The 22,428-nt window shown below is 33.5% G+C and overlaps 1 protein-coding gene across 2 annotated transcripts in view; it reads right to left on the bottom strand.

The window, feature by feature from the left end:
* Positions 1–22,428, bottom strand: part of LOC126736268 (orexin/Hypocretin receptor type 1) — a 426,431-nt gene that overhangs the window by 88,351 nt on the left and 315,652 nt on the right. The window lies entirely within an intron of this gene.

Genomic DNA, 22,428 nt, shown 5'->3' with positions numbered 1-22,428 from the left:
GGATTTGTCAACTTTCCAAATCCATTCAGCAGGCTGACAGAAGAAGAATTAAAATTTCAATGGTCCCAAGACTTTCAGGAAGTCTTCGGTCACGTAAAAGAGGCTCTGACAAGCGCCCCTATCCTGAGCTATCCATAAGCTGAAAAAAAATGTGTCCAGGTTGACCAAGAAGAAAAATTATTGGCAATTTTAGTAAAACTTTGTCCAAGCGAGAGCAACTATTGCGTCAGTCGCCGCGAGTTGATATCTGTTGTAAAAGCGATGGAGCACTTTTACAAGTACCTCTATGGGCGAAAGTTTTTGCTGCGAACTGACCATACTGCTTTATCATGGCTCCTTCAGTTTAAAAATTTAAAGGGCCAAGTAGTAAGATGGATAGGAGGCTACAGAAGTTTGACTTTGGCACTGAACACCGAGAGCTGGGATATGCATGGAAATGCAGATACTTTAATAAGAAGACCCTGTCCAGAGAACTGAAAACATTGTCAAGGGGCAAGAAGTTGCTCGCAATGTTAAGTTATATTGGGCACAATGAAACTCTCTAATTTTTGAAGATGGATTCTTGAGGCCGAAAATGGTTGACAACGATAACAAAGAGGAAAGAAGGCAAATTGTTGTGCTTAAATATCGGATTTTAAAGTTACTAGAGAAAATCCATGCCAAGGTGTCAGTTTTTTTCTTCATTTGTTTCTGTTGATCTATCGATCGAGATCCATGAAATCACAGGCGAGTCTTCGGCTCGTGATGGGAAGAGAAATCCGTCTCCTCTGAGATCTGGTTTGATTGCCAGTTTGGCTGCCAGTTAGGAACCAATATCGCTGGGGAAGATAGGGTCAGTGGGTGGCGTAGGAAAATAGATCTCACTCATAATCAAGTGCGCTTTGCTAGCGTAACCCGTAAAACGCAAGCAGCAAGACCTATTTGCTGTTCTAAGTAGCTCTGTGTAGCGAAGGATTTACAAATGTCTAGAGGAATAGCTAAAGTTTTTCGGAGACAGTTGGGAAAAATTCAAAAGCTGCATCATAATAACCCCAGAGTTAGGCAAGCATTCCAGATAACCGATGAAGAAACTGGTAGAAAGATCTTCTACCTGATTACCAAAGAGGCGTCAAAACCCAAATCCAAGCTATAGGACGATTGGGAGGCTTTATATTTTTGAAAGGAGAAGCTGCTTGCCGAAGATCTGAAAGGCCTAGCAATTTCCCGAAATATGCAAGCGGATTTAATAACCTGTACTAAACGATGATTTGCAGCAGGTTAGAAGTGGTTTTTGTCGCTAGGCTACAGGCGTAGAATTTCTGGTGTACTATTATACTCCCCAACATCGTTCTTTGGAGAAAACCGTTGATTTATTTCTACAAGAGGTCCAATTGAAAGAGGGGAACCTTCTGCCGATATCATCATCCACTATCTTTGGAATCATTTCAGGACAAAACGAGCACAAGAAAGAGACAGTATAATGATATTGTAAATACCAAGAAACCAGCTGATTCTCCGTCATTTCTTCATGACAAGTGGCACATCGCGCCACGTCAGAAGGTTGGCAAGAATCGACCGGAACAGCGTTTAGTGTGTGAAAAATTTGTTGATTATTTCATGAAAAATGCTACATAATGTATTATTTGTAATACTTATTTAAACTATATTAAAAATTTAAAAAAATTAAGTAGATGATTTACAGTTATAAAAATATACAGAATGGTCTTTTAATTATGAAAAGAATAATTTGGTAACGTGGCCTGGTAATTTAAAACGTGTTGACATAGAATATGTTAAAATTTTCTATAAAATCTAAAATTTTAAGAATATGTAGGTTTTTAGTGCAATTATTCCGGTATAACTGGAAATACCAAAACTTTTAAATAAGCGATTTAGTTGTATCCCTCTATGACCCCGTCACGGTGCCAAATTTTAATAATTATTATATACCCATCGATGCCGTTCCTGGCGGGCCGCCACTGTATGGTTACGTTGTTTGTCTAAAAATATGTGTAAAAACCATCAAGCGTATCCAGCGTAAAAGCCTACATTAGAGAGGCCATTTACGTTTATTGGCTACTCGCCTGAATGGCCACATATTTTTTTACTCTTATCGCCTACCATTACTATTATTGGCAAAACAGTCGTCTTTAGAAAAACCGTCCAAAAAAGAAATAAAAAAGGTTTTCTCTAATATTGACGTGTCAAGTTATAAAAAACGTTTTGTCTATTTAATATTCTATACTTTCTTTTTTAATACTTGAATTAATAGATTTAAGTAAATCGTAACATCAACATAGTCTTCAGTGTCTGTACGGTTTTGAGTTGTGAGGCGACCGTATAGGTTAGAGAAAAACAAAAATTACGTTGGCACCTGAAATATGAGACCATTTTATATAAGACTGAGGAAGTGGAAACTCCGGAAATGAAATGCGGTATCCTAAGACTAAATGAAATTACTTAGAATGTGAACCTTAGCAGAAAATCGAAATAGATTATTCTGCTTCTTAAACAAAATATTAAAACAAGCCATATGGACATTTTCATCGAAGGGGAATAATAACCAAAGCGGAATGATAATGATCGCACATTTTAACTACTCATTCTACATTCTCTAAAGAACTAGATCAAGAAATTAGGTCATAAATTTATGTACCAAAACTTGGAAGAAACATACTATACCTAAGTTTTATAACTAAATTGTCATTGCTATTTAAAAAATAGAAGTTTTCTTTTATTTACTTAATTATTTATATTTAAATCTATATTAATGCTATATTTATATTTACAAGCTTATGTATAAACAACATTGCCACCATATTTTACCCGTTCTTTAAAGTAAATAAATTTAAGTTTTTCTCAGTTAACCTTTTAACTTTTTTTTTAAATTCGTGATCAAACCCAATTTAAATGTACAAATATTTAAAAACATATTCCGAACTCTTTTAATTAATTATTAGTAATTAATTATAGTATTACCAGATAATATATACAGGGTGTGGTACCACTATACCAGATTACACAAGCGTATTCAAGCTACAGGATCCAATAACATATAATATATATACAATGAAAGACCGCCAAATTATCTCAAAAAAATCAATGCATCTTGAAAGGCTTAATTGTAACATCATTTAAATTGAATTGTAACCTTTCTCTTGTCCCCTTTTTTATACACATTAACTATTATACATTTTTTTAAAAGTACATAAGATTTAGCATCAGAACTCATAGTATATTTATTTAGTAAGCGAAAAATCTTATTAGATATTAATTAAAGATATAATAATTATATGATAATAAATTAAAGATATTTTTTCTTTAGAAATTTCTGCAAAATTTAAATTTAGAGAAATATTTGTTGATGATCCGACATTCACTGTTAAACTTGTACTACTACTACTACTAATAGCATAAATAGAACATGAATTATAATTGTGGCGTCTGTGGCGTAAAATAAAGTAGTGAAACTAAGAATCTTAAGCTCTTGTAGTTACGTGAGATAAATAGTGGCTCAACATAATTGAGTTCCATTACTTATTACATAAGAAGTTGTGATAAATTAATTAATTTTAGAATGACATGCATTTAATAAAGCTAAAAAGCCAATTTCCTTCTGAAAATTATATTCAAAAAACTCAAGAGGGATTCTGTAATACAAATTTAGAAATTTGAAAAAATCTAAGGAGGTGTGAATGGTATGCTCTTCGTAAGGTTTTAAAACACTGATTAAAACCTTGTAGCTTGAAAGTTTTTATTCTTCTGACTGAGTTTATAATAGATATACCATAGTTAGATGATTACTTATACCAGAGTTGGAGTATACTAGAAGTTACTTATACAGAGTACACTAGATACAATATAATAAAGTATAATTTTTTATAGTTGGAGTTTCATAACTTATACTCCAACATACTTTTTATTCAGCCATCAGCAGTGTTTAAATGTCAATTGCAAAAAGAACATATTTAATTAAACATCGCCTATTTAACAAATATTTTTTTCTTTGCCCTTCTCCTTTTGTTCGCGCCGATAACTGCAGGCCGAATGATGCCTGATGCAGCTTAAGAGAAGTAGGCAACTGTGCTTTTAAATGGAAGAACTTTCTATTATTGTTTATGCTAGTATGTTGAACCTAGTATTTTTTTTTAATTATGTATTAGTGATATGTCGATTTATGTTTATGTTTTATATCATAACTAGCTCTATCAACAAATACCATATATTTATGATGATAAATCATGTTTTGAATTTGAATTTGAACATTGCGAACACAGGCTAGTAATTCCTGTACAAAAAGTAAAATTGCGTGCAAACCTCCCATGACTGTAGAACCAATAGTCGTGTGCACATCAAATACTATGGAGATACTGAGGCATAACGAGGTATGTGAGTCGAGATTAAAAAAGAAACCATTTGTTCTTTAAATAAATTCGAGTCGAAAATCTCGAATGAACATGGATTCGTAATATTCTTATAAAAATTTTTGAATATAGCAGTGCAAATAAGATGAAAACAATAATTACTTACTCCATTTTTAAATTGTAGATTCCAATTAAGACGCCGGTTATTCCTTATTTTAGCACAATAATAAATAGTTTGATAAAGCATGGACTTCCTCTGGTATGAAGTTAGGAATACGTCAAGTAGATCGAGTGCCATGGATACTTGTTCAATTTGTTATACAGCAGTCGCCTCTTATTGTCATGTTTATTTTGATAGATAAAGAATCCCCACACATGCTGGTATATGGAATAATTTATAACGGAAGTATTAATTGCAGAGGTCGGATACCGCCGCCGACGTCCCAATCGAAAAGGTGATTTTAAGATAAGACGCATAAGAGAATCATTTTTAAATGCTTTTCTTGTACGTTCGTCATCATTACCAGCTATCCATGATGTAAAACTAGATAGCGCCGGATACTCTCTAGTATCGGAAATAATGCAAAACCTTGGCTTGTACCAACTTAATCTACAACTAGTCTGAGCTTTACAGCCAACAAACCTGTAATATCGTAATTTAGTTAATAACATGTTTTTCACCGATGAGGCTACATTTATTCAAGACGGTGTTAATAATTTCAGTAAAGCCCATTCTTGCTACCTTGATAAGCGGTATGCTACAATCAAATTTTAACACCGTTTTTCAGTTAATATTTGGAAAGGTTTATTAGGGGATCAGTCAGTTGGTCTTTATGCGATGGCCTCTTGACAAACTGCATCTAAACAAGTTCCCATATCTCCGTACATAAATCTTTTGGATTATTATTACTTGTGGGGACAAATTAAGAGTTGAGTGTATGCTAGGAAATCACATACCAGGGCTAAAATGCTTCGTAAAATTTATAATACCGCTTACAATGTAAGTAACAACCATCGGGTTATTGGGAAAACTATCAGCCACATTATTAAACGAAGTAGACTGGGCTTACAATGTCATGGTGGATACTTATAATTATATAATAATATAATATATAATAATTATAATTATAGTCCTTTTAAGTAATTTTCTATCAGTATTTTAGATTCCGTCTCATTAACAGTATTATATACGGCAAAAAAAACTTACAATGGTTATACCTGATGAAAACAGTATAGATAATGAGATGTATAAAAATTTCGGTTTTAAATGCTATAGTTGTATTTTTACTTGAGGAGGCGAAACGTTACCGTTAATAGAATTATTACATTCGATTTCAATTTCGATATTATTTGCACGAGAAATAGCATTTTTTGGAACAACGGTGTATAGCACAGCTAAATGTGTGGAAATGTAAAGAAGAAAAGTTTTTAAATGACATAAATGTGATCCCTAAAAAAATGCAAATATTTCAAGAACTTGGTGACGAAGATACAAGAGAATTAAATGTTGTGAAATTGGATGAACCAGAATTACTGCAGATTCATTATGTAGTTCCACTTAGGTAAAGGTAAAAAAATAATTATCCTTATCAATGTACTGCAAGTTCCTTTATCCTTAGATCTAGCGATCTAGCGCCTCTTGATTTCTTCCTTTGAAGTCACCTAGAATCAACGACTGATATAACGGAGCAACACTAACAGAAGGAATAGGTCAAGCATGCTGAGCTCTTTGATATTTCTAGAAAAAAAAATTGCAAATCTACGTCAGAAGCTTAAAAATATTCCATTATTGTTTTAAGAGGAATGAAAATCATTGCCATTTAAGATTATATCGCCATTTAAGTTGGAATGGCTGGGGGTGGATTTTGAAGAAAGGCTTTACCTAAAATCGAAAATACCGCCAATTATGAGTTCCGACGCGTGATACAGGCTAAAAGCAGCATGACGAGAAACGAAGTGGATGACGTTCACTCATTAACGATGACTTGGTGCAAGACTGGGAGTGTTGCCTGTAGAGTTTTGGCCTCAACGAGAAATAAGAAATGCGGCATATTATTGTGAAACATTAGGAAATTTGCGTTTAGCAATTCAAAACAAAAGGCATGCTGAGTAGAAGTATCGTTTTGCGTCATGACAACGCCCGTCCTCATACAGCACACGAAACACACGAACTGATCTGCTCATTTAGCTGGGAATAATCTGATTCTCCACTATATAGTCCCGATGTTGCACCCAGTAATTTCCATTTGTTCTTGAAATTAAAGAAGCATCTGAAAGGTCAACGCCACGATGACGCTAATCATGTCAAAACGACCATTCAGTCAGGCGAGAGATTTCTTTGAGGGAGGTTTTTAAAAGCTAATCGTACGATATGACAAGTGTCTTAATATTGGCGGAAATTATGTTGAAAGTTTAAGGTACAGGCTTTCATTAAAAATAATTTCTGTTATTAAAGGTCAACTGTTTTTTTTTAAACTCCACAATGGTACTTACTTTAAAAACATGTCTTGTATATATTATCTCTCTAAGGGAGTGTTTGCATACCTATGTTTATAGACATTTTCGGCTAGAACTTTTATAAAAAACTTGTAATAAAATTTTGTTCCTTACCTCGCGAAAATCCCGTAAGTTGGTTCTATATCAATATCAGCTTAAACTATGTTCTTGAAAAAATATTAGTAACGAAGACTTTCATTAGCATTTATAATTTAAGTCAAAAATTATACACTGACTAATTAAAGAAAGTTGAGTATTCACGAGGAGAATGTTTTAAAATAATCTATAACTTTACAATAAACCTAATACATTGAAACCTAATACATTAAACTTGAAGATTCGAAAAATTTCGACAATTAAAAGTTCAACGCCCTGATATTATTTACGCCCACTTTACCTGCGTTTAAAAATACATTAATACTTTACCCAAAGCTTTGTTGAAAACTTTTAAAGGGAAACTTTTCTTTAAATTATTAATCTTACAAATTAATAACACAAAGGCTTTGAAAATAAATCTTTTAATAAAAAGACTCAAAGGCAAGTTTAAAAAAAATATTTGCTGAATGGGAAGCATAATTGCGATATATTTTCGATTAAATCATTTTTGATTTTTGCAACGTCTCGAAGAAAAGTCTATTGATAAAAAATCCACACATTCGCACACATTTGTTTTTGATAAATCGAATATGATACACTTGGATTTTATAGTTAAGGGAAAATTAATTCTATTGATTTCTACAACCCTTGATAGAGGCTGGCGAGTTTGAATAGTGCAAATTTTTTTTTTGAGATTTTACTAGCTGACCTGGAAAAGCTTCACTTTAATTAGTTACAACTTTTTTGTTGAAATTGCACTCAAAATGTAATAGATATTCTAGATAGCTAGTTAAAGTTAATTAGCTTATCAAAGCAAATTTCAGCAAATATAAATTATCATGGCCAAATTAACATGTGAGAATATAGCCAAAAAGAATTCTGACTTTAAAAAACTGGCTAGAAATCAGAAAGCTTTCGTTTCAGGAAAAGTAGTACCAAATGTATAATTAGAAAGTAATATGTTAAAACTTAAATGAAGTTTTACTTAAATGCTGGCGTATGGTAAATATAAAAAACATCATTAATGTAACACAGCTTAAAAAAAGAAATGCGTAATTGATAACTGAAATAAGAAAGAACAATGCCAAAGAACTTTTACTACAATCTCCAGTACATAAAATATGTTTATTGTAAACATAAGTTATATGATAATATACAAGTAAAATCGGCCAGTTCAACCCTATTATTTTATATTTATAACTGCAATAAGTGGAATGAGTCTTTCAACTACATGACATTTAAATTACCAAATTTAATAATAAATTACTGCAGAAAGTCCTGACTAAGGGAACACACATGGTGGTAAGAGACAGTTTTCTAAATCGATTCTCTCATAAATATTTGACAGGAGTTGAAAAATTAAAAGGGACGGAAATTTTAAAGGGAATTAAAAAGACGTTTATATATAGTGTGGTGACTTTAACTGGAATAAATTCAGTTAAAACTAATCAAAATTTATCTCGCAAAATTCCTGAGACCCGTCGATTTTTGTTTATTTTTTTTCACATTTCAAGATGTAGTTTTTGTATTTTTTCACCTACAGGGTGTTAATTAACCCCAACTTTTTTTTTCAAATGGAAAGCCACTTTTTTTAAACTCTAATTGAAAAGAGCCCTTTTTCTTAATTAAATTGCCCTATTTACTTTTGTGATTATCTAAAGGAGAAATACGAAAAAAAAAAACCATTAAATTATTAAAAGGTGCGTTTAATGTATAAGATGCTCAAAATGTGCACCATTTGGCAACGTTGGCAAAGCCCAAGACGATAATAAAATTCGTTTCTGACATTTTCTAACACTTCTGGAGATATGTGTCGGATTTCTTGCCTAATACGTTCTTTGAGTTCGTCTAGGTTTCCTGGTTTGCTCATATAAATTTGACTTTTCAAATGTCCCCACAGAAAAAAATCAAGTGGGGTGAGATCGGGAGAACGTGCCGGCCACTCGATTGCATCCCTTCTACCAATCCATCTGTTTGGAAAATTGTCATCTAAATACTGGCGTACATTACGGGCATAATGTGGGGGAGCACCATCTTGTTTCATCCAGATTCTTTCATCATACAAATCTGGATCGAACTGACTCCGATATAAGGCACGTAAGACTGGAACTAGTTCGTGTTCAAGAAATTCTAGATATCTTTCCCCAGTTAAAGTATGATTGAAGAATATGGGCCCTATAACTTGCCTGCCAATTATGCCAGCCCAAACATTAGTTTTCTGGGGGTATTGGGGGTAGGGTTAGCGACAGTTCTGCTTATTAACATGGCCATTTAGGGTGAATGTAGCCTCATCAGAAAAAAGGAACCACTCCGAAGATATGCGATTTTCGTCAATGGCGTTCATCATTAATTCACAGAACGGAACTCTGCGATCTGGATCGTCTTCCAATAACTCTTGAACGGGTTGCGTTTTATAAGGTCGTTTGTTTGCACTTTTTAAAATTTTTAGCACAGATTTATGATGAATAGAGTTTTCGCGAGCTACTCTTCTGGCTGCAGTTACCGAATTTTCTTCCATCGCTGACAATACATTTAATTGGGTGTTTTCATCGACTTTAGTCTTTAGAAGACCTTTGTCTTGAAACATCCCTCACGTGCCCAACATCTCGAAATCTGCTTTCGATTTTACTAACCGTACCTTGGCATCTAGATATTTCTGCCTGAATAAATGGACAACCTCTAGCTGAGTACGACTTCTGTCCCCATAACCAATCATCATTAAGATTTCAATCTTGTGGGATTCGGATAAATAAGGCATTTTTTCAATATAAGTTAACTTATTTAACAACTGGTTGACATTCACTTTAATAGTGACACTACAACAATGTCAGGAAATGTCTCGATACCAATAAAATAAATAAACACGCCAAAAATTTACCAACACAAAATATTTCGAGACTAATAATTTAATGGTTTTTATTTTTTTTTCGTATTTTTCCTTCAGATAATCACAAAACTAAATAGGGCAATTTAATCAGGAAAAAGGGCTCTTTTCAATGAGAGTTTAAAAAAAGTGGCTTTCGAAAATTTGAAAAAAAAAGTTTGGGTTAATTTGGACCCCCCCTGTAGATGAAAAAATACAAAAACTATCTTGAAATGTGAAAAAAAATAAACAAAAATCGACGGGTCTCAGGATTTTGCGAGATAAAATTTGATTAGTTTTAACTGAATTTATTCCAGTTAAAGTCACCACACTGTATATAGACTCTTATATATAAGAACAATCCCAATGCAAAATAAACGTGGGCATATTTGATGCAGTGGCGTATCCAGGATTCATTCCTGGGGGGGGCAACATGGTTTGTCATCATTTAATATACAATATACTTACATATGTATCTATGTGTATGTTACTTAATTTTTTTGGCCTATTATCGGAGATATGGTATTATTCATCAGGAAGGGAGAAATAATTACCATGTTTTTGAAATGCTTTTATTAATTTAAAAGCTCCAAAAATAAAGAAAAATAAAAGATACTAATATAATATATGGATAGTAAAACAGACACAAGGCAAACAAAAAATTACTCTAAAGTAACAAAAACAAATTGACTCCTAAAAAAACTAAACAAGATCAAAACTCAATTAGGTATCTATATAAAATACCAAAAAAAGCCAAATAAAACTAAATAACAATATCAAGTTTCCTCGATTTAAGCTGCATTTCGTTAAGTACTTCCTCGGCACTAACTGAGATTTCTGGATATACATACAGAAGAGTTAAACCATTTAATCTGTCTTCACTTATTGTATTTCGTAAGTAAGTTTTTAACAATTTAAGTGTAGAAAGTTTTCTTTCAGGGGTTGCTGTGCTTACAGGTAAAGTACAAAAAATCTTTAACAGTATAAATATATTGGAAAATATATCCTAGTTACACATTACTAGGGCATCGAGAGCTCAGATATTTTTCTGGTGCACAGGCTTCAAATTTTCTATACCAAAGTTTGAGTTCAGCAGACACCATAGTAAATGAACAATTTTCTAAATCATTTTTATAAAAATTTACCAAATACTTAAGACTTTGAAGTTGATTATCAAGTTTCTTATTTACTGATGGAATCAGACAGTTAAATGATTGTAATATATCTTTATGTTTAACAAATCTCTCTTCTAATTGTAATAAGACGCAATCTAAAAACGGAATAAATATTGATATTCTGAAATATTCTTCAGTTGTGTTAGTTTCAAAATTTGCCCTATTTTTTTGTCTGCGTGGTTTTGTTATTTCTAAACCAAATAAATTGTTTATATTTTTTTTTGCCTCTGCAAAAATAGTTGCAAAACTATTATCTGCTTTATGACGTAAATCTTTAAGCTCTTTTAAGCAATCTTCAGCCAGTAATATTGCTTTGCCTAAATCAATATTAACTGATTGCAGCAACTTTGTTAATGGAGTGGTAAATGCAAAAACTTGTTTAATTATTAAGAGTAATGAGAAATTCTGATGTACTTAAGGTGTTTAGTAACAACTTGCTACAAGTAGACGTTTCTTTGTCCGGCCACTCAGCTATTTCTTCTAAAGCCAATACCACAGAATTTAAAAGCTCTCTCATTACGCTTACTGAATCTTGTCTTTGAACCCATCTAGTAGCACAAAGTTGTTTTAATCTGTCTCGTCTTGATCTCTCATTATCCGGCATTTCATTTACTTTTTTAGTTAAAATATTTTGACGTTTGGGAGTATTAAAAAAATTGTAAGCATTTTCAATAACACCCATGCAATTTCGTACAGCCTGGACAGAACATGCATCGGATATAGCAAGGTTAAGGGAGTGTGAGACGCAATGAACCTATAAAGCTGTAGGATATTCCTTTCTTATAATAGCCTGTACCCCACGAAAACTGATCACTCATTGCCGCTGCCCCATCGTAACCCTGGCCTTTAAGATTATTTAAATCTAAACCCCAGTTTGTCAAATTTTCGATAATTGTTTTTGTTAAATTATGCCCAGTGGTTGAAGTTACCGGAATAAATTGAAGAAAGGACTCTTTAATAGATAAATTATCGCATACGTACCGAACACAAAGAACAAACTGCTGTATTTTGGCAATATCAGTTGTCTCATCTGCCAAGATTGCATAATATTTTGCAGATTTTACTTCTGCTATTATTTTTTGTAAAATATTTGTATTACATGCATTTATTATTTCGTTTTGTATTGTACTACTTAAATATGTTGCGTTATTAGCAGAACTCAATATATGTTTTTTATGTTTTTTCTCCCTAGCTTTTCTGGGGGGGGCAATTGCCCCCTTTGCCCCCCCCTGGATACGCCACTGATTTGATGTAGCGTCTGAAAATGCAGAGAAAGTACGCAATAGGGTACTGGAATTTGTTTATAAATAAATTCGAAGCAACATTTCAAAGCTTAATTTGAAAGTAAGTCATCGGGTTGCTTCCAGTGACTAGTGATATTTACTGCGGTAGTTACTTCGCGTGTGATGCGGCTCAATGCGGTTTTAAAACCCCTCAATTAATTACCAAATTTATGTATACCGGTATGGAAATGAAAGAACCGACCATAAAAAGATATTTATTTAATTCTTCCTACGAATTTGCACACACTCTCCTATAGTAAAGTTGCTCTCTGAAACGAAGGATCCGCTTGCTTTCGAACATGGCCGACTTTCCGTCGCGCGCCGCGCTGTATTAATCAATTATTGATTTATTTCATTTTCATTCAGCGGACTTAATATCCTTAAGCAAAAAAAAAAAATTATTAACGTTCTTATCCCTAAAACTGCTTCTAAAAAATTTGAAGCGACAACACCGGAGCTTAAGCGCCTGAGCCATACGCGTAGTGTCATCAGTCAAACGGCTCTTTGTTTATTTTCGGGATCGTGTTTTCTTTTATTTTTGGTTTAAAAAGGAAAAAGGGCACATTTTAGTTTTTTTTTTTAAATTGCTAGGATGGCAAAAGCTTATGTCGTTTGTGCCGCATCATGATAAAAAGGTGATTCAAGCCGATTTTTTCACAATTAAGTACCGATTCTTTCATGACATCACGTTACCATCATCATAAACGTAGAATATAGGATCCTAAAACCTAAGGGGATATAAACCTAATAAAAACTTAAATGTGAAAGTGTGCGTAAAATACCAAAATATTTATATTTTTAAATCTAGGTATTTTTTGAACATATTCATCTATTAATAATTAAGGCTATAAATAATATAAAACTAGAATTTTGTCCCTGGTTTTATTACAGGATTTTAGGTTTTTTTTGTTGTTTTGGCAGAAAGAAGGCTTAATACCTATGTACCTATCTATATACAGTTATGTTTTTTTAATATAGACATTAGGTAGAATTTATTACTGTATTTTTTTTGCTTTTTGATTAAATATCAAATACTTATTATAGATTGCCTAATATATACCCAAAGGGAACAATGGATTTCATGAATAGAAATCAACACAATTAAAAAGAACATATTTGTTTGTTCAGATCACATCCTTGAAGGTGATTTCTTATATAAGGAAGATAATATTATCAGTAGCCAGACTTTATTAAAAAAATCAGCTCTACCTCAAAGGAAATTTTTTTTAAATATATTTTTCTAGTATAAAAAAATCGTCACAAAAAGTATTAGTGTTACTCATATAAGCTTTATTTATACCTAATATTTATTAAATTAGGTATGTGTGTAAAACTATTTTTTTACTAGGATTTCTGATGCACTGGTTAAAGACACAGCAGCCGATAATTCAGTTAATTTACCAAGTGATTTAACCTTCAAAGCAGCAGGGGTAGCTTTGCTGAAGAGTGCAAAAACTTCTTTAGCTTCCAAAATGGTATATAGTACAAACAGTGAAGCTAATATAGACAAGTATGGATAATTAAAATAGATTTATATTCTTGAAACACCAAATTTTGTATAATTACAGATCTGACCATTCAACATGAACAATAACTGCATCTGAGATTAATAGTTCTACAAAAACCGTGGGGTCTAGGTCAGCAATTACTATTTCTCATCCAAGCCGTTTTTGTTTAACTGCTACACATTCTCTGACTCTGCCAAGGAAAAGGTAAAAATACACTCAAAATAGACTACTAGTTTTATGCGATACATGGCATAAATCCTATTCTATATATCTTATTTAAAAATGATATAGTATTTTATTGTATTATATTTATTTAATTAAATGCAATTAATCAAATGTATGATATTACAAAGATTCTTTATAATAACATACATTTTATTGATCAATTGGATTATCATAATACATTTTTTTAATTTTTTCTTTTTAATTTTGGTAATACTATATTATTATGTATATTATTGTAGAGTAAAATCAAAATAATATCCTGAGGACTTAAGGACTGATAATTCCACCGTTTCAAAAGCTAAATCACTTGTCACTAAATTATGGAAAAAAAAATAAAGAACAAAAAATTAAAATTCGAAGATTGCAACAAACAAATTTGCGCCAAAGAAATTGAATTAGATGTCTCAAGTCATTATTAAAATACTTAAGAAATAAAAACATGATTTTTGAAAAAGCCCAACATACTAAATATTTTATTTGACTTGTAAAAGTACTTGTTTGTATATTACTACTAATAAACTATCTAATCTACTCTATTGTACATAGTATTTAGGTAAGCTTTGTTTTTTAGTATTTATTAATATGATATAATAATAATTGGTATTAGGTATTATATAGGTCACTGTTAAATGTCTCAAAACCATTGTACAGGCTAAATACTCACAATAAAAATCTTATAATCTATAAAAAACCTGCAACTCCTTCAGAATTTGAACATTCTTGTAGTTTTAACTCTTTCCGCTGAAGCAATACTGTCCCTTTGAAAAAGTCAGTACCATAGAAGTATATATAATGTGATATAAAGTAAGTGATGTAAAACTGAGTTTTGTCCAATATAACAATAACAATAAAATTTTGCAAATTTGTGTCTTAAAACATGATTTATTTAGAAATCTATAAAATTATAAAATAACATTATAAATTAATAAAATATTTAATTTCCATAAAAATGCTTTGACAAAAATGCTGCCTTTTATTAGGCCCTTTCTCTAATGAAGTCCGTTAAAAAAAACACATAAATAGCTCATAAATGGTAATATTACATATACTCAAATTCTATAATAATTAATAAAAATTTATCAGGTAAATATTTTTTGACGACGTCACTGGTAGAGAGTGCTTGTATCGGTGGCATCAACAATGCGATCGAGCGGCGTTGCGATGCGATTACCGATTTCTCGGTTCTTCGTACTTTATTTGCATTTATTTAACGTATATTGACTTCGTATAGAGTATCTTATCAAATTTATTAAAAAAAAATGCTTGATATTTTATTAAAGGGGAGCAGTAGTATTGTTTTGTGCCTTCGGAAACAACTGAAAATTTTTATGATGTTATAAAGTGATTTATAACATCATTGCATCAGAGATGTTGCAAGCAAACAAACCTGCCCATAGTTCCACGGCATGCTACTTCTAGCCTTTCAATGTTCTAAGTATATCCTGGTTTCAAAATATCAGTTTTATTTCACTCCACCACAAAAAACTTTGGAAAACAAATAATTTCACAGATAATCTGGGATATCGTAAATCCGTATACTTATTTCCAAAGTAGAGGAGCAGTAGCCGCGTCAAGCGATGTGGGTGAACTGTAGAGATGTGTTCGGTACTGTCTACTATTAATTTGTACCTGATACTTTAAAACATCGCGAGTAACGGATATTGATGGAAAAATGTACCAGATACTGGCAATCACTAACCGCAAATCATACGGCTCTAGATATATAAAAATAGCAAATTTTGAACAAAAAATATGGTTTGTACGCATGACATAACAGAGGCGGAGAACTGAGAAAATTTTCTCAGCTGTTCTGATATCATGAGCAATTATATGGTATTGCTTTGTCCGCAAAAAACCTGGCATTGCCTATTTCAGGCAAGCCAACATGCTTTTTAGAATATAATATATTAGATAAGCTAGAATGGGTGGATCGTATTTTAAAGTTAATATTATTAAGTTAGTATATATAATTAGGAGGTAATCACCCTGTGATTTTGATATAGACATTTGCAACGTGAATTCATTTATGATTTTTTGTATGATTTTAATATGACTTTTCTGACTTAGCTTACCTCCAAGGGGTAACCCCCTAAAACATAGCCCTTTAAACCATTTAACAAAATTAAATAAGATCTACTAAAGAGGGTCCTGATGAAGGAACTTCATTGCATTCCCGAAAAATTTCCAAAATGATTAAAAGAATACCTCTTTAAACATTAAAAATATTACATTTTACATTATTACAAAAGAATAAAACAAATGATAATTTCTACTTGAGGTTTATCATAGAAAGCAATTTTTACAATAAATAACGGGCTCCTGCTCTACTAAGAAAATAAATTTACAAATATACTTAATTACGGCCCTGTCTACGCTTGTTGTTAATTTGGGTAACGAGTCACTGCGCACACTCATAAGGGTTCTCTTTGTTAACATATTTTTGTCGTAAATTCGCCATTTTATTTTCAAAAACTGGTGTTCCAGAAGTATAGTTCAATGCTGGCAATCTTAATATATGGCTCGCATGTATAGGAAGGATACGCTTTTTGGATATAACGAAGCGGCCGATCTTTTTTGTGAGACGGTTTTTTCAGCGGCCTTGTAGCGACATTACCGAAAAGTTGATTGACCTGTCGGCACGTTTCTAGGGCCCGGGTAAAATCTTTTTTATATTTGAATTGTAGCTCTTTGTTCTTCAGATGCTTTTTAATATCTTTGCTTAAATTGATAATAAAAATGAAAAGTGTATTATAAGTAAGATTATATATTCTTACAACAAATGCACAACATCTAATTTAAAAAGAACATTTAAAATTGAAACACGTTGCAATAATTAGTGACTTGTAAAACTGTAAGGCTCGTCAAGCTCTTGTGAAATGTCAGTAAACGATGAACCATACCTAAGAAGATCTAAACAACTGGACACAGGCAAAAGACTCACGGCTAAGACGCTTAATGAATGCTCACAACCCAGTTCTAAGCTAAAATAAATGAACCTTCCCTCATATTTTATACGACCCGCATTTGTACTAAGCAACTTAATGACAAAGTGCTTAGAATGATTTTCCTAAATCTTCATCCATTTTCGGTGGTGAAAGATACCAGATTTAAGTCTTTGGTAGTCGCATTACCTCCTTCTTTTCATTTGCCCAGTCGAGGTATATTTAGAAACTTTTCACTCCAGAAATATACAGAGTGTCAGAGCCACCCGCTATAATTTTATTAGTTTGGGCCGCATATAATTTTATTATTTATGTTTCGTCGGTGATTATTAAACTGCGACACGAAGCAGATAAAAAGATCGCTATATGTGCTATGTCGCCTTTTCTTGTAATAACAAGCGTCCGCTAAAGAAACTGTTTATATTTTTCTATATTATGAATAGTGCTCTTATAACTTTAAAAGATCTCGGTCGATTTTAAATTTACGGGACCGGGATAGTAGGTTTGTTTTTTTTTTTGATAAATTTAAGTATACTACATGTTTTTAACCATTTTAAACTACCTGATTTTTGTTTAAAATAATATAAGTTACTGTATTAAAGTTTATTGCTTTTTATTATTGAACCGAACCGCGTTTGGTGTACGACGGGTAGTTTTATATTAATACGCCCCCGACACAGAGGTTTTGGCAAAAATGACGATATAAGTGCTAATAGTTGATTAGATCACTCTTACTATACATGGACTTCAATTACCGCTAATTTTATTAATTTATTATACTAGAAAAATCTAGTTAATAGAACCGATACAAGAAACTCTTTTTTTCATTTTGAATCTATGTGTTTTAAACAGCCATGCATTATTTCTAACCCAAGATCCAGAAAAGTAACCACTAGCAGATTTTCAACTGATTCTTACTCGACAACTTCTTGAAAGGTATATTATTATTTTAAAAATTACCATATCGTTTGCAACTGATTTTATTTCAGATATAATATAGCAAAAACTACATCAATAGTCCACTACTCCAAATCAACAGCGCCTTACGGAGCGTCATTTTCCTGCCAAATACCAAAGTTCGAAGATGCATTATTTGTTCACAATCTAAAACTCAGGAGAAAAAAAATAGACGAGATTATTATTATTATTATTATTATTATTATTATTATTATTATTATTATTATTATTATTATTATTATTATTATTATTATTATTATTATTATTATTATTATTATTATTATTATTATTATTATTATTATTATTATTATTATTATTATCATCATTTATAGCCAGTCAAGGCTCGCACTCCCTCTAAGGGGGGGGGATTACTTATCCTAGATACCTCCGATATCAAAAGGATTAAGTTCTGTGGTCTGTGGGGGGGGGGGGGGCTTTTCGGTGCCCTTAAGTGACCTGAAATGTAGAGTTATCTCCTAGGAATTTTCGGGTGCTACGAGCAGTTGCCAGTAGTACTGCCTTTTGCATGTGCTTATATAGATGTTCGCCAGTTCCTAGTTGTTTAAGGTATTTCAGTAGACTCTTTGGTATTACACCCGTTGTCGATATAACAATTGGGATGGTGTGAACATTATCCATTCTCTATTGCCTTCCGATTTGAATTTCTAGATCTCTGTATTTGGCGATTTTCTCAGTGTGTTTCTCTTGCAGATTATTGTTGTTTGGTATGGCTACGTCAATTAAAGTTGTTTTCCTGGAAATTTTATCTATTAAAATAAGATCTGGTCTATTATGCCTTACATGTTGATCGGTAAGTACACTGCGGTCCCAATATAACTTATATCGGTCATTTTCCACTACGGGTTCTGGAGTATATTTATAATACGGAACCTTCACTGTTGTAATAAGTTCCAACTTCATTGCCAGCTCTTGATGTAAAATTTTCCCAGCTGAGTCGTGCCGCTCTTTGTATTCTGTCGCTGCAAATGCCTGACATCCTCCTGTTATGTGTTGGATTGTCTCTGATGTTTGGCATTCATACCGGCATTTGTCGTTTTGTACGGACGGATCTCTGACGATGTACTTGAGATAATTTCTTGTTGGTATAACCTGATCTTGGATGGCGAGTAGAAAGCCCTCGGTTTCTGGAAACATCTTGCCTGATACCAACCAATAGTTCGACGAAGCAGTGTCGACATGATTTTGGCTGATCTCATTAGGATGCCGCCCATGAAGGGGCTTCTCCATCCAGATGCGGAGTTTTTCCTGGTCCGTATGATGGTAGCTGCGCACTTCCTCGCTCTTAAGTTGTAGAGGAGTGGAATCATCTATTTGATTTATTGCGCGATGCAGCGTGGAATTTTCTCCTTGTCTGTAAAAATAGGATCTTAAGTTAGTGATTTGTTTTTCAAGTTGTTTACCCAGATCTATTAATCCTCTTCCTCCAAGCTGGCGGGGAAGCATTGTTCTTTCAGTGGCACTTCGAGGGTGGTGGTTGTGCGTTTTAGTAAGTAAGGTCCTCACTTTTCTTTGTAGCCTTTCTATGTCTGTCCTTTTCCAATTAATTACCCCAAAAGAATAACTAAGAGCTGAACATGCGTAGTAGTTAAGTGCCTTAAACATATTTTTGCTGTTGAGATTGGTTCTCAAAACTTGTCATACCCTTTTCACAAACTCGTTAGTCAGTTCGCATTTCATTGTTTGTTGTTCAATCGTTTGTGATTGTTTCATCCCCAAGTATTTGTATATTTCGTGTTCGCCCATGGCCTCGATGGTCTGGAAATTCTGCATCTGATATTCTCCTGGCTGAATTTTTCCTCGGATTATATTAAGAGTACGGCATTTATCTAGTCCAAATTGCATGCCGATGTCGTTGGAGAACTTTTCTACTATATGCAGCATTTGGTTTAGCTGGTTCCTAGTTGCAGCCATTATTTTTAAATCATCCATATACAGTAAGTGATTTAACTTTGCAATCTCGGTGTTATTATCTCGGATGCTAAACCCATAGTTGGTAGAGTTAAGACGGTTCGAAAGAGGGTTCATAGCAAGGCAGAACCATAATGGGCTCAGTGAGTCCCCTTGGAAGATTCCTGTTCGAATTGGAATGTTGTTTGTACTTACTGCGCTTTTACCCTGTACTTCGAGCTGGATCGTTGTTCTCCAACTTGTCATAGCGCGCTCTAGAAAAGACAAAGTATTACCATCAACTTTATACATTTTTAAAATGTTTATAAGCCATTCGTGTGGTACTGAGTCGAAGGCTTTCTTATAGTCGACGTAGACAGTAAAAATATTTCTCTTGTTGTGATATGCCTGGTTGTTAATGACAGAGTCGATAATAAGTTGTTCTTTACAGCCCATAGAACCTTTAGCGCATCCTTTTTGTTGTGCGGCTATGATGTTGTTTTCCTTACAGTGTTGATAAATGCGCTGTGTTAAACATGAAGTGATAATTTTATACAAAGTAGGTAGGCACGTTACCGGTCGGTACTTAGACGGATCTTGTGTGTTGTTCTGGTCTTTAGGCAGTAGATAGGTTACTCCTTGCGTTAGGAACGCTGGCATTTCCTGTGGGTTAAGAATAACGTGGTTAATTAATTCTGAGAGTTTAGGATGCATAATCCGTAGTTTCTTTAGCCAAAAGTTATGAACTCCATCTGGGCCAGGTGATTTCTAATTATGCAGTTTTTGGATAATCTGGTTGACTTCCTCGATAGTGAATGGTCGATGTTCCATCTGGCTATATTTATTATCGTTTTGTTTCTCTTCAGTAACCCAGCTTGCGTTGATATTGCATGTTGTTTGAGTTGCAAGTTGTTTGGCCCAAAAATCTTGAATTTGTTCTTTCGTGGGGTATTGCTTATCTGGGTGATCGGATTTTAAATTTAGCTCTCTATAAAATTGTTTTTCGGCCTTTTCAAAACGAAGATTGTCACGTTTTCGGTTATTACTGGTCTTGTATCTTCGTAGGCGCCCTGAAAATAAGGAAAGTTTCTGTTTTAGAGTATCCAGGCATTGTTGAGCTGTATTATTTTCTGGTTCATGCCGAGTGTGGATGTTGTTTCTCTGCAAAATTTCATCAACTTTCTGTTTTAGTCTGTTTGTTCGTGTACCCCTCAGATATTCTGTTAGTTGGCCGATATCTTTTCGAAACCTCTGAATTTTTTGTTGAAGTCTGGTCTCCCATGGCGGTATCGGGAGCTCGGTACTTGCAGAGTCATTGTGGGTCCTTATCTTAATCTTCATGGTTTTAGCAATGGCAGTTGCTGCGCTATATACTAAAAGGTGAAGAGATTGCATGTTATTAATATTTAAAAGATAAGGTGGAAGAATTTTGGTGTTTAAAAGTTCCATAATTTGACCTAGTTTTTTTGAAGAGTTTACTTTTGGAAGTTTGGGTCTTATCAGTGGGTTGGTTCCCTCAAATTCTAGCATCGCACTTGCCATTTCTGCAGCTAGTTCGTGATATAGCTCAGAATTGTCCTCTTGGGTGTTTTCGGTAGTGTTAGGTTCCTGTGTGTTATTTAATACGTTTTGAACAAAAACAATGAACCAGCTGAGGTTGCTCCTCAGCTGGTTTATTGTTAGCGGGGTCTTGTTCGTTGTTAATTTGCGCTTGTATTTCTTCTTTAATGGTATTGAGTCTTGTCTCTGGAATTAGGTGATTACGCATTATTACCCGATACTGGTCTGCTACTCTCTGTTTGGTGACTTGGAGATGTGGATAGATTCTCCTAAATTCGGCATGTAAAAGTTGTCTGTAGCCGATCATTTCTCGTTCCAGGTTGGCCACTTTATAAAAGCTGCGCATGACGGTTTCATTCATCGCAGATGTCCATTTCATGCGCTGTCTTTGTAGTCCCGCCTGGGTGAGCGCTGGCTGAATTTCCTGCGCAGCACCTTCAGTGAGGGGGGCTCGTGATGGTGTTGGGCCCTCCTGGTCGTTTTGTTGTTGAAGAGGAGGAGGTGTAGTTTCTTGAATGACAGGTTGCCGCCTCCTTAACTCCATGCCACCGACGGTCCGCATACTGTCATGTCCAGCGCCGGCACCAGACATGCCCTGGCGATCCCCAGGCAGCGACCTTTCTCCGAGGCATCTTCCGCTTCGTGTCTCCATTTCCATGGGTGGACCACCATTTAACCCTGGTAGTCCAGGTTGTTCTTTTAGTCGCCTTTTACGACAGGCAGAACGTACCAGGAGGCTATTCTACCCCGGCCCCCCACGGGGATATTATTTTTATTATTATTATTATTATTATTATTATTATTATTATTATTATTATTATTATTATTATTATTAATTCTATTATAATAAGTATTTGCCAAAAATGATATTACAGAATGCTACGAGCATTAGTATAAAGCAAAGTTTACTGAATAAAATAAGTATTTTATTCAGTAAACTTTGGTATAAAGCTGGTAGGAATAACGAGACAAAAATAGCAACTAATAACTTGCGTAATGAGTCTTGCATTCTGCATATACAGTAATTAAAATTTGTATTAATGAATAATATTACCTTAAGACGACAGCAATC

Source organism: Anthonomus grandis, chromosome 5, assembly GCF_022605725.1.
Source record: "Anthonomus grandis grandis chromosome 5, icAntGran1.3, whole genome shotgun sequence".
Classification (NCBI taxonomy): Eukaryota; Metazoa; Arthropoda; class Insecta; order Coleoptera; family Curculionidae; genus Anthonomus; species Anthonomus grandis.
This window is presented reverse-complemented; position numbering and strand designations above follow the sequence as displayed.